The 13598-nt window shown below is 40.5% G+C and overlaps 1 protein-coding gene across 1 annotated transcript in view; it reads right to left on the reverse strand.

The window, feature by feature from the left end:
• Positions 1-13598, reverse strand: part of LOC309629284 (uncharacterized protein) — a 1158831-nt gene that overhangs the window by 1132601 nt on the left and 12632 nt on the right. The window contains exon 2 of the mRNA XM_082393108.1: positions 10111-10216. The gene's annotated coding sequence lies outside the window, so the exon portion shown is untranslated. The remainder of the gene's footprint in view (positions 1-10110; positions 10217-13598) is intronic.

The raw sequence follows: 13598 nt of genomic DNA on the forward strand, positions 1-13598 counted from the left end.
TAGACTGATGAAGATGAACACCCAGCGTTTTTACAAGAATTGACATTGGATGACCAGAAGTTCTCAGAGGGATTGATACTATCTCCATATACCATCTTGAACTTCTTATTTAACAAATATTTACTAATAGAAACCTACCATGTACAAGGCATGATACAATGTGTAAGAAATTCTTGCTGTCCTCAGGAGACTACAATCTAGTTGTGGAAGCAAGACTTATATCAACAAGATCTTTAAAGGTTGATGTAATTAAAACACAAGAGCAATGCAAAGTAGTGCATAACTGTTGTTCAAAGCAGAACCTGAAGGGAGGACTTGGGTCAGGCAGTCTATTTTGGAGGTGATCCCAGGAAGCAGAAGTGAGGGGGTAGAAAAAGAGTGAGGGGGTAGGAAAAGTCAATATAATAGTACAATTTAGAGGTCATTGCTGTAGACAATGGGGGCTCATTTCTGCCAGGATCTCTAAGAAGCATATAGAATAGAAATTTCCACAGCAGGTGAAAGTATTTATCCACTGGTTCCCACATCCTAATTTTTAAAATTAGTTAATTAATTAATTAATTAGGTTGCACTGGGTCTTAGTTGTGGCTCACCAGCTTCTTAGTTGTGGCACATGGGCTCCCCAGTTGTGGCATTTGAACTCTTAGTTGCAGCATGCATGTGGGATCTAGTTCCCTGACCAGGGATCAAAGCTCCGAGCCCCCTGCATTGGGAGCACAGAGTCTTAAACCATGGTTCCACCAGGGAAGTCTCCCCACATCCTATTGATGAAAGCTTTTTCCCAAGAACAATAACTCTCCCACACTTCCAGGATGGGCTTGTCCACAGCACCAGGTCCCTTGTATTGGAGAAAGCTTCGTGAGCAAGGGAACTTAAAGCGGATGAGTTGGGATGAGGTGAGTCTGAGCTTGCAAGGGCCCTTCTACCACAGCTGTAGCTGAAGTCAGAGGTGAGTCAGAGGGAGGTGATAAGGGCACTAGAGATGCCTGTCAACCTACAGAAATACTTGATAGAGGTGAGGCATTCAAATGAGCACAAGGTCACTGCAGGCCTGAGTGTTTAGGGAGGCTTCCTTAAGGAGGTTGGACTCCAGCTGAGCCTGGAGAGAACTGATGGAATTTCTCATGCCAGAAATTTTGCAACACATCAAGATTGGAGTTTTCCAAAGTCTGGCTGTGCTAAAGGCAGCAGTTATATATTCCAGTGCGTTGCACCTCCATGATTCAGCCTATGTACTATTCCGTGCCATAACATTACACTGAGGTGACGGCATTTAGGCGTCTTTCAAATACATGCCTGGGCTTTGACACCAAAAAATATTCCCTCAATTCAAGTGATTTTAGAGTACGAGAAATTCCAATAAGGTTAACAGTGGTTATTTAAAAAGTCCTCGTGAACAAAAAACACAACCCATGATAATTTAACTTAATGATAATTCTGATAAAATAAGCTATTGCCACTGAGTAAAATAGGTGACACGTTTCCCTCTGAATTTTCATAACCTTGCTTATGAATCTGTAAAATAAAAACAAAGAAATTTCTTACACTTAGCCATTATGTCAAAGTATGTATATCAAAAACAGTGTTTATAATCTTAATGTAAAATAATGTAAGTCTTTTGAGAAATATTTTTTCATTCACCTCATCTTCGCTATTTCTGTCAATATAGTCTACTCATATTAGAATAAATAAAACTCCATTTCTCTTAAAATGTATATGATATAGACTTTATCTAAACCCGTCTTGCATACTCCCCAATGTGTTTTCAGACTTAACAAATAATGGATTTACAAATGCCACTGGCGTATTTGGTTATCTCCTTCCTTCTCTTACACTTACTCACTGGCACTGAAGTGGGATTCCTTACTCCTCACTCCTCTTTTGCCCCCTGTGAACAACCTCTTTATGAACAACTGCTAACCTGACCTAAGTTGATGATACTATAGAAAGGCATAGAAATATGTATAAGAATCCCATGCCCCCAAATCCCATTTCTTCCCCTTTTCCCTCAGGTCAGTGATAGCCCCGTGTAATTGCTCTGTGTTCTTCCCACCTCCACCCCACCCCCCTTCCTCTTCCAACATCTCAGATGATGGTACTTCACCACCAGAGACATCTGCTTACACTTAGAAGTCCTTTAAAAATGTTCTTCTTTCCTTGGCTTCCCCAACTTTTGACAGTTTCCTCAGGAAAATGCCTGTCTCTTTGCTCAATGAAATGAGATAATATTCTTGAATGCAATTTGTAAATTATAAAGCAATAAACAAAGGCAGTTTATTGTTATCATTTATAATCTCCCCAGATAACCCAAGTCAGGCCTGATGAGTAGTGCCCATGATATGTGTTTCAGAAAAAAAAAAAGATAATTCCAAAGTTTCATAAATAAAGTTTCCTTTCTCATTCCAAAAGTATACATACTAATTGAGGAATGTAATAATCTATAAAAATGGAAAATAAAATATGTGCCCTAAATCTGACCACCCAAAATTAGCCCATTTTTTGGCTCCTGTCTTTTTATCTATGCATATTTTCCTATAGGTATGGTCATATCTATAATTTTGTAGCCTGCCCTTTCAGTTAACATCATAGTATAAAAAATTTTAATGTTATTATATACCCCATTACATCCTATAGAAGTAATATTTTATTGAAATTTTACACAATAAAAATGCCAGCACAATTAACCTCTTAAATATTTTAAGGTATTCAGAAGTTCCCTTTAAAAGCACCCATAAATTTTTCCAGCTATCCCCTCTAATTAAACATGCCTTCATTCAAACTCACTATTAAAAATAAAGACATGCACATTAAATAGGTTAACTGTATGGTATATAATTGTATCTCAATAAAGCGGTTACTAAAAAAATTACAATAAAAGCAAATACAAATCCATTTCCCCCTAAATGTGATTATCTTTCATCTACTTGATAGTGTGACAGGATCACTTATTGAAATATTAATTTGTGTTTTAGCCTGTGCGTTTTTCTTTGCCCTCAATCCCAGATGTTAGTCCTAAGATTTTGAATTTCCTTTCTTCGGAGGTATTTGCATGACCAAGTAGAAGCTACATGAACCATATCCTCCTTCCAACTTGGATAAAATTCTAAACTCACTGAAGAGCTTATGCAAGGTTTCTTAGAGATGGACAGGAGAGAGTGAGGGTCTTTTTAAAGTAACAAGAGGGCAAAAGGAGGGCTGCTCTCAACCCTGGGAGAAGTCAAGCGTGGAGGGGGAACAGGACTCTGGGGCAAGTGGCCCTTGGATCGGGGTACCTGGCAGGGCTGGGTCCCAGGCCCAGACATAACTTGTCTCACCCAAACTTGCCTCGCCTCGGCAGCGTCATCGAATTATCCATCCGAACCCCTGAGACAAAAGGTCCTTATGGGCTGGCACAGGTTCCAGTGGAAACCAGGGTTGATTGTAGGGTCAACAGAATAGCTTCCCAGGAACTTTGTGATATCAAGAGAACCCGGAAATTTTGCACAAACCCTCTCAGGCATGGGGAGTCCCAGCAAGCACATACTACAGCTATCACGAGCCTGGAGGCCAATGATGCAGGCGCAGGTTTAAACTGGTTTATCGGACAAAAAGGAATGCAATCTTTTTTATTAAAAATATTCATGTTGGGCTTCCCTGGTGGCGCAGTGGTTGAGAATCTGCCTGCTAATGCAGGGGACACGGGTTCGAGCCCTGGTCTGGGAGCATCCCACATGCCGCGGAGCAACTAGGCCCGTGAGCCACAACTACTGAGCCTGCGCGTTCTGGAGCCTGTGCTCCGCAATAAGAGAGGCCACCATAGTGAGAGGCCCGCGCACCGCGATGAAGAGTGGCCCCCCGCTTGCCACAACTAGAGAAAGCCCTCGCACAGAAACGAAGACCCAACACAGCCATAAATAAATAAATAAATAAATAAATAAATAAATAAATAAATAAATAAATAAATAAAAAATGAAGTGAAACCTTTTAAAAAAAAACCATGAGGCACCATTTAAAAAAAAAAAAGAATATTCATGTTCACTACACTAGTACTGCAACCATATAGACTGCAATTATTTTCTAAGTATCACCTCATATACAATATTACTAATCAATTTTTTAAGGAAGTCTGTTATCTCCCACAATATTGTAGTATTGCTCTATTTTAAACCTGGAAGGGACCTTGTAGATCTAGCCTATCCCCGTCATTTTACAGATTAAAAACTTGAACCTGCAGAAGGTTAGGTGAATCCCTTAGAGTCACAGGTTTGAATCTGAGCTAGAATCAAGTATCCTTACTCTTAGGCAGGGCTCCTGTACTTTCTCAGAGTAGGATTTGCAGTCATTACATTAAAGTGCTCGTAGATTGATGAGTTATCAAGTCCGGCCAGGCAGCCTTGTAGTTGTCTACTCTATCCACAGAGATGTTGAGCTGGATAATCATCACAGGTTTACTTGTGATAAAGCTAGGCTTTAGTGCAACTCACTTGAGAACAGCGGATTTTCAAGTTTGTACAGATCACCAAAAAAGTCATTGCAACCCAAGTCACACACTTACCATGGCCCTTCTCCCAAGAACAGCCGTGAGCAACTGTCATCATTATTGGATATTGTATAAGAAAAGCACATTCTTCCCTCATTTGTTTCTTTTAGTGTTCCTACAGTGATTTTTGAAAGACACACTTTGACCTACACTTCTACTACTTCTATAACATAACGATGATGTAATTCAGAAGTGAAGGACCAGCAGAAATAACAACAAAAGATGCAAAATCAGAAATATTGTGAAATAAAAGAAATGATATATCGTGCAAGGGTTAGTGGTACATAAGGATATGTAATAATGTGAAAGATTATAATGAAGTAGATGCTTTTGCTAGTTGTACATGGGTTAGAAAAATCAGTATGGAGTGATGTAAGTGTGCATGGTTTATCTTGACACGTGCAGAACTGTGCTGCTTTTCATTGTCATCCTTTGCATGCTGGTTAAACATTTGTTACACATTTTATCACCGTTGAAGCACTTTTCGTACTCACTAACTTAGAAGCAATTTAAGCAATTTTAAATTCCCACCCTGGGAAAATAAAACTGCCATTAGAGGAAAACACATTTACGTTGATTTATTCCTATCAATACATTTTAATTCAAAATATATTTTTCTGATTACACCTTTGTTCAATAATTGCAACTACACAGTATGGTTTTGTTGAAGGAATCAAATGTAATGTTTATCTTGTAACCTCAGTCTATTTTGTATCTGTTTGTGAGAGTGTTTTGTCTCATTATAAAAATGTAAATATGTTAACAGTTCCCTCTGACAAACAGATTATTTTGTGATATTACCAGGTCACAAATGTTGAAGTTAAAGTTCAGAAATAGGGATGTCAGGGACAAATTAGGGGTATGGTATTAACAGATTTAAAAATACTGAGGGAGATGCAAGAGGAAGGGGATACAGGGATATATGCATACTTATAGCTGATTCACTTTGTTATACAGCAGAAACTAACACAGCATTGTAAAGCAATTATACTCCAACAAAGATGTTAAAAAAAATACTATATGTAAGATAGGTAAGCAACAAGGATTTACTGTATAGCACAAGGAACTACACCCATTATTTTATAATAGCTTATATGGAATACAATCTGCAAAAATACTGAATCACTATGCTGTATACCTGAAACTAACACAATATTGTAAATCAACTATACTTCAATTAAAATAATAAAATAAATGACTTTTTACCTTAAAAAAAGGAATAGAGGCCAGTGGCCAACCAGCAACCCTGGCAAGACCTCATAGGGTCGAAGACCTCTGAGGAGTTTTCTCAGCTCAGTATCAGGTCCTGAGTGTTGTGGGACCAGAAACTTGATATTGTCAGTGTACCCAGACTTGACCAATTCAAGTAATCCATATTTCATAAATTCTCAAGGAACTGATCTATAGACCCAGATGCAGATTTACTCCTTTATAATGGTAGGAAGCACTTGGGATATGAAGTCAGCAGAACTGCGTTCTGATCCAGGCTCACCACTACTACCTATGAGGGCAAGTTACTGAATTTCTCTGAGAATCAGTGCATGCATCCGTAAAATGCAAATGTCATGAGGAGTAGAAGAAATGTATAAAGTACCTAACACAATGCCCAGTACTCAGTGAATGGTGGTTATTATGAGGAACATGATAGTGGTGATGACAAAAAGGAGGAAGAGGAGGAAGAGGGAGAGGGAGAGGAGGAGAGGAGGCTGCAGGAACCACCAGGATTAGAAGACTTGTGCTTGTTGATCAAAGACAGTCAAGAGAGAATTAGAAGGCACTTGCTTAGTAGAGAATCAGAGCAAAGTGTAGAGTTGAACATTATAAAAGCTTGGGCCTTCAAGCCATGAGGATCTGGTAGACTCACCTCGACTCTAGGGATACACCTGTCTGGCAGGCAGGATAAGTTGTTTCTATTCCAGAACCTAGAACAATGTCTAGCAAATGGTACTTAATAAATAGTTAATGGATAAACAGGTGGAGTACCCCAACCCGGGAGATAGTGATAATTTCTTTATCTTTGGTTCACCTATTTCTGGACTCAGTAGAGGTATTACTCCCTCCCATTTCTTCCCAATGCCCACACTATATGACCACACAATTTCTTCAGTAATATAATCAAGTGATTCACAGCTTTCTCTGTTATATCATTTAGACATTGATTAAACTCAAATCACTTTGTCATTCACTGCAATCATATTTCAAAATTCTGTGAGTTTTTCTTTATAACCCAACGAGTGCTTACGGTAGAGACTGGCTAAATGCTCCTGAAACTCATGTCTTCTTTTTCCTGGGCACACAGCTAGATTACATTCTCATGACCACGACTGAGCTCTAGCCATTGGAACATGTGACAAGTAATGTACATTTCTTCCTTGCCTGGACCATAGAATCTTCCTGTTTGCAATTCAGCTCTCTATCTTCCTTTGTCCACATGCTGTAGAGAACCCAGTAGCCCTAGGAGATGGCAGAATCAATGAAAGGAAAAGCCTGGGTCTCTAAATAATCACATGGGCCAGAGTCTGCCTCTCTTTCATTGGATTGCAATCTAAATGAGAAACATATCTTTACTGTGTCAAGTCACTGAGATTTGGGGGTTATTTTTATAGCAGTTAGCTTGTCCTGACTAATTTAGAACAGTAGTCATGTCACTTAACTGATTTTTATTTTAAATATATATATATTTCTTGAGAATATTAAAAAAGATATATATTGGTCTTATGGAAAAACCCAAACTAACTTTTTGGCCAACCCAATACATATCTTGAGAACTTGGAATGATTCATTTTTTTCCTGTATTTCATATTTACATGGTTACCCAAGCATGGCCTCTTCCTTCCTCTTAGTCCTTCCTTTCATGTCCTCTTAGTCACCCATTTCACACCAAATCAATCAATCAGTAATCAATTCTGCCACTAAATATCCATTTCTCTTAATCCCCACTATCTATACCTTGCTTATTAGATCCCTGATTTTCCCACCTGGATCACCGAAATAGCCTCCTATATTTTCTACTTGCCCTCAGTCGCTCATTCCTTTGATTTATCAGCCAGCTTTTGCCAGAGTGGTCTTTCTGACATGAAAATCTGATTTTGTCATTTCTTTGCTGAAAATTCAGTAACTCTGCATCACCTCTCGACTAATATCAAAAGAAATTAGCCATCTTTTAGAGCCTCTTTGCCTATGTCTTCCTTATCACACACCTTAAACTATTAAAGCTCAATGGTTCCCAAGTGTGAGTCTAAAATACCTGGTTTCCTAGGCATTACTGAAAAGAGTTCTGGAATTCGAGAGGTCCAGGCATTATTTGCTGACTAAACAAATGATATAGCTTAAATATATATGCGTTACTACTGAGTTAACATATATAATGCATGCAACTTATGTGAGTTACTTTTATCACCATCATTTTCCAAATGTATTTATTTGCTATTGTGATTAATAAAATAAAATTCCTTTTGAATGAAACTATTTGTCATATATTTCTAAGTTGTAGGATATTAAATAAAACTACTGTCACATGCATTGGGGGCTCAATGTTTTGATGTTAAAAAGGGATCCACGCTTGACTATTTGGGAACTACTGCTGTAGCCAATCCAAACTAATTGCATTTCCTTGAATGGACAGTGACATTGATTCTGTACATGTGGTGGATTCTGTGGTTTGGCTTGATCACCCTCCATCCCATCGTACTTCTATGGTGCCTTCCTGTGCTGCAGAGACTAGAAAGCTAATGGCCTTCTTTCTCAAATTCTTTTGCAGCGAATGTTCCGAATGCACAAAATAGATGCACTCCTGTGAGATTTAGAAATTTAAAAAACAGAGCTGAGGCCATCTTCCTGCTCTCCTGGCTGTTTTTCTACTGGCGAGCAATTTTGCAGAGATCCTTTTCTCTAGCAGACTCCAGTGGCACCAGCATCAGGGATGCCTTCCTGATTCCTCATTAGAGGATGGTAACATGTTCTTGGTCTGAATAATTCCAGTGATGGCCTCAGTGGGACAGTACTATAGTCTTCCGGGAATCATTCCTGGTAGGCCAGCCTACAGCCCATTCTTCTGGCCATTCCATGATTTTATCCTAATCACTCATGGGTTTTCACCTTCTTAAAATGACTATATTGGTTTCTGCTTCCTGCACTGAACTCTGACTAACACAAGTCTTGGAAAATATTGCTCTGTCTAACATGGAATGCATGTCCCCTCTCAACCTCTCATCCTCTTGTTCTCAGTTCAAGTGTCTTCTTTTCTAGGAAGCATTCACCAACCCCTGCAGCTGAGTCAAATACCTTCTTTTCTGTCCCAGTCATAACCGTAGGATGACACTTCTCACTATTGTATAATAATGGTCTATATTTGTTCATTACTTGTCTATAAAAATTGACCAACAGGGGCTTCCCTGGTGGCGCAGTGGTTGAGAATCTGCCTGCCAATGCGGGGGACATGGGTTCGAGCCCTGGTCTGGGAAGATCCCACATGCCACGGAGCAACTAGGCCCGTGAGCCACAATTACTGAGCCTGCGCGTCTGGAGCCTGTGCTCTGCAACAAGAGAGGCCGCGATAGTGAGAGGCCCGCGCACCGCGATGAAGAGTGGCCCCCACTTGCCGCAACTAGAGAAAGCCCTCGCACAGAAACGAAGACCCAACACAAGCCATAAATAAATAAACAAATAAATAAAAATTAAAAAAAAAAAATTGACCAACAGGACTTCCCTGGTGGTGCAGTGGTTAAGAATCTGCCTGCCAATGAAGGGGAGACGGGTTCGATCCCTGGTCCGAGAAGATCCCACATGCCGCGGAGCAACTAAGCCCGTGCACCACAACTGCTGAGCCTGTGCTCTAGAGCCCGTGAACCACAACTACTGAGCCCGTGTGCCACAACTACTGAAGCCCACTCACCTAGAGCCTGTGCTCCGCAACAAGAGAAGCCACCACAATGAGAAGCCCATGCACCGCAACGAGGAGTAGCCCTCGCTTGCCTCAACTAGAGAAAGCCTGCATGCAGCAATGAAGACCCAATGCAGCCAAAAATAAATAAATAAATATTTAAAAAAAAAATTGACCAGTAAAGCTACTTTTTGTTAGTCGCTTATTCCCAGGTAGGTGTACTGTAAGGGCTCATGAAGTGAATGAATGAAGAAATAGGAATTTTCATGAATAACAATTAACAACCCATAAAGAAGGAAATGCAGTAGCATGGGAGAAGACGTGTAGTTTTTCTTGCAAAATGGTACCATGTGCAAGTATATATAAAATCAGGCAGGCCTGAAATGCCATAAGTCTATATATGTTCTCCTTAGACCCCTAACAAAGACAGCCATATGGGCTAGACCAGGGATTGGCCATTTTTCTCTGTAAAGGGTCAGACAATAAATATTTTAGGCTTTGTGGGCTATATGATCTTTGTCACAACTACTCAACTCAACAGCCATGTTGCTGGTTCGAAAACTGACCCCAGACACTGAGGGCACAGAGAGACTGAAGAAAGAAGTAAGCCACTCCAGACTGGTAGGTGGCAGGTTTAATAAGCAACGGAACTTACACACGTCTCCACACCCGCCCGCCAGAATCTTAAAAGTTTATACAGAGGTCTTACCTGGGTTCAGTCACGTGTTCAGCGGCGATGGTCTCAACAACACCTTGCTCTCTCAAGGCTGCGTCCCTGGAACAGCTCCCACTGAGGGAACGGTCGGCAGAGGTACCTTCCAAGACAGGGTAGCATGTGAGGTGTCTCTGAGTGCGCAGTTACGCCCTCTTGATGACCTCATCCAACACACACACACACACACACACACACACACACACACACACACACGTATATATAAAACAGATAATATATAAATAACGGGAATGGTTCTGGTCCAGTAAATCTTTATTTACGAACACTGAAATGTGAATTTCATATAATTTTCATGTCACAAAATATTATTCTTTTGATTTTTTTCAACCATTAAAAAAATATACAAACTGTACAAAAATAGGTCGGGAGGTGGCCGGTAATAAGGGGAAGCATATTTGGCCTGTGGGGAGTAGTTTGCCAGTCCCTGGTCTAGGAGATTAAGGAAAGGTCTGGCTTTACAGTTTGGAGTGACTTCGGTTTTTTTAGTGGACCTTTGTATGCATTTCAATTTATTCCCATGTAAAATGAAGATTATATCACTTACGTAATAACTTATTACTCATATAATTAACTCTGATATTAAAATAATAATTGCTAAAATGTTTTGAGACCTTGAGGATAGGACTTTGTCACTCGTAGGTCTTTTTAAGTTCCTAAGTACTGGATTAATTTAAGTGTTTGATAGATAACATCGAATAGTAAGGCCTTGATGTTCTATGTATTTGGCAAAATTGCTGGTGAGCAGTATGTGGTAAGAATAGTCTCCCCTTCATTTATCGCATGAAAGGTAAAGAGGCACAAATAATATGTGGAAGATTACCACCCCGCTTTCGTTCCCATCCAGAAATGGACAAATCACCTTAATTGCAGTTTTCAATATAGCAGATGTCAAGAGTTTTTAAGCCCACACATTATACCTGCTTTAGCTTCTAGGAGAAAATTTTTCTTGGAGTTTTTCAAAGACTCGTGTAACTAGAGAGGTGGAAGGGACACCCCCCTCGACCCACAACTCACAGGTGAGACTGTCCTGGACATAGACTGTTAAATGGTAGTTGGTGGCAGGACTGGGGCAGACACTGGTCTCTGATTCCCACTGCAGTGCTCTTTCTACTTTACCAGGCTTTAGAAAAAAATTATCTGCTTTGTTTTAATAAAAGTTGTCTAAGGTTAAGTCCAATCATGGGTTTATAACTAAATCAGGTGTTTCCCTGAGTTGCAAAAGATTTCTTTTATATCAAACACAGAGATATAGTATAAGACGCCCTAATTTCTTATTTCTTATTGATGTCACTAACCATTCCCCAAGGTCCTGAGATGTGAAACCAAGGAGCGGGAGGGATGAAGATTCAATGGCCTTAGTAGAGACTAGAGGTGAGTGAGGTCAGAAAGAGATAAGCAGAAAAACAGTTCTTGCCGCCTAATGGACAACATCACTAAGCTGTCTTCTGCTGCTTTCCTGCTGCATTTGAGAAATTAAGGAAGAACATCCTACTTCTTTTAGGCATTCCAGCCTCTCATTTTTGCCTAAAATTGCCCAAGTATAGTGAGCTCTGCACAACTTCACAAAAAAAAAAACAAAACACCAAAACAACAACAAAACCCACACAGTTCCCACACCCTCTGTGTTTAAACAACTCAGGGAGACCGATCTTGATCATCTTATTTAAGACTGGAACACCTCTATCTCTACACCCAGTCTCCATTCCCCTGATCTCTCTTTTTCCATAACACTCATCCCACTTCGTATACAACATAATTAACTCATTTATTATGTTTATTGGCTATTATATTTCTCCCCGCAACTAGAATGTAAGCTCCCTGATGGCAAGGATTTCTGTTTAGTTCTCTGATTGTTTACCTCGAATAGTACCTTGCACATAGTAGGCGCTCAGGAAACATTTGTTGAATTAAAAAACGAAAATGAGAAAATGAAGAATAGGGAATTAAGGCATGTCCTGACATATTACACGGTTATATTTGAAAAAGACTTGGACAAGATGCAAAGAAAAGATGGGGACAATAGAATCATATGAAGACAAAGGAAAAGAACACTTTTTGAGCACTACGACATGCCAGGGACAACACAAAGAGCTTTATGTCCATTACCTTATTTGTGTGTGTGTGTGTGTGTGTGTGTGTGTGTGTGTGTGTGTGTGTGTGTGTGTGTGTGTTTATTTATTTATTTATTTTATTTATTTATTTTAGGCTGCATTGGGTCTTTGTTGCTGTGCGTGGGCTTTCTCTAGCTGTGGCGAGCAGGGGCTGCTCTTCGTTGCAGTGCGCGGGCTTCTCATTGCGGTGGCTTCTCTTGTTGCGGAGCACGGGCTCTAGGCGCACGGGCTTCAGGAGTTGCGGCTCACGGGCTCTGGAGCGCAGGCTCAGTAGTTGTGGCGCACGGGCTTAGTTGCTCCGCAGCATGTGGGATCTTCCCGGACCAGGGCTTGAACCCGTGTCCCCTGCATTGGCAGGCAGATTCTTAACCACTGCGCCACCAGGGAAGCCCCTGTCCATTACCTTATTATCATAGCTATTATTCTGTTCCTTCAGTTGATGAACCTGAGGCTAGATAACTTGTTCAGGTTCATACGACTGGTGAGGGGTGGAGCCAGGGCTCAATACCCACACCTGACTGCAAAGCCCATGTGTGTCCCCACTGCTTTGTAGCAGACTATGTAATGCCACCCCTGTGAACCAGAGTGCTGGTGGAGCCAGCTCAGCATACAGGCCTGATTTTATTAAACTGGCTAAATGGACAGGTTTCTTTTGTGGGACACTAGCAGATTCATGCTGAACAGGTTTTGCTTTCCAAATTTACCACATAACAAATCTAAAAACATTCTTAATCAAAAGTAAATTGGGATTGTTCATTCATGAATCAATCCCCCAAACCATGGAACTCAAAATATCGGAACTTGTCATGTTGCCTGGGCAGTAGAAAATGGCTTAGTGAGTTAAGTACTCACAGGTTCAACATATTGGGGCAGCCAGCATCAGACCCACTTCCATGGCTTACCTGCTTCTTTGCCTGCAATCACTCAGGCTATATAAAGGTAGAGATTTCTTCCCTGACTTCATAGGCATCTTTCCTTTTCTACTCTTCACCCCACAACTCGAGTTGATACTTTCACACATATATATTTTTTCTGTTTACAAATTGGGACACGGAAATATAAGTTTCACTGCCTTCATGGCTAACGAATTTCTAGAAGCAGAAGCAGACAGTAATCACAGGTGTCTGGCTGATGTGATCAACATGGATCTGGAGCAGTGATCAAGATGGAAGGGTCAGGGATATACAGGTTGGGGATGTCATGGGGATATATGCCAGAGATATCTGAAACTTTAAGGACAGAGGAAAGTGGGGTGAGAAAGGCCAGCTTTAACCAGTTCAACCATGGAGAGGTTTGCATAAACCAGGGGGGGGGTGGTCTTTCTGGATCCTAATCACACATTTATTCACATTT

This window comes from Balaenoptera borealis, assembly GCF_965194805.1.
Source record: "Balaenoptera borealis genome assembly, chromosome: 5".
Taxonomy (NCBI): Eukaryota; Metazoa; Chordata; class Mammalia; order Artiodactyla; family Balaenopteridae; genus Balaenoptera; species Balaenoptera borealis.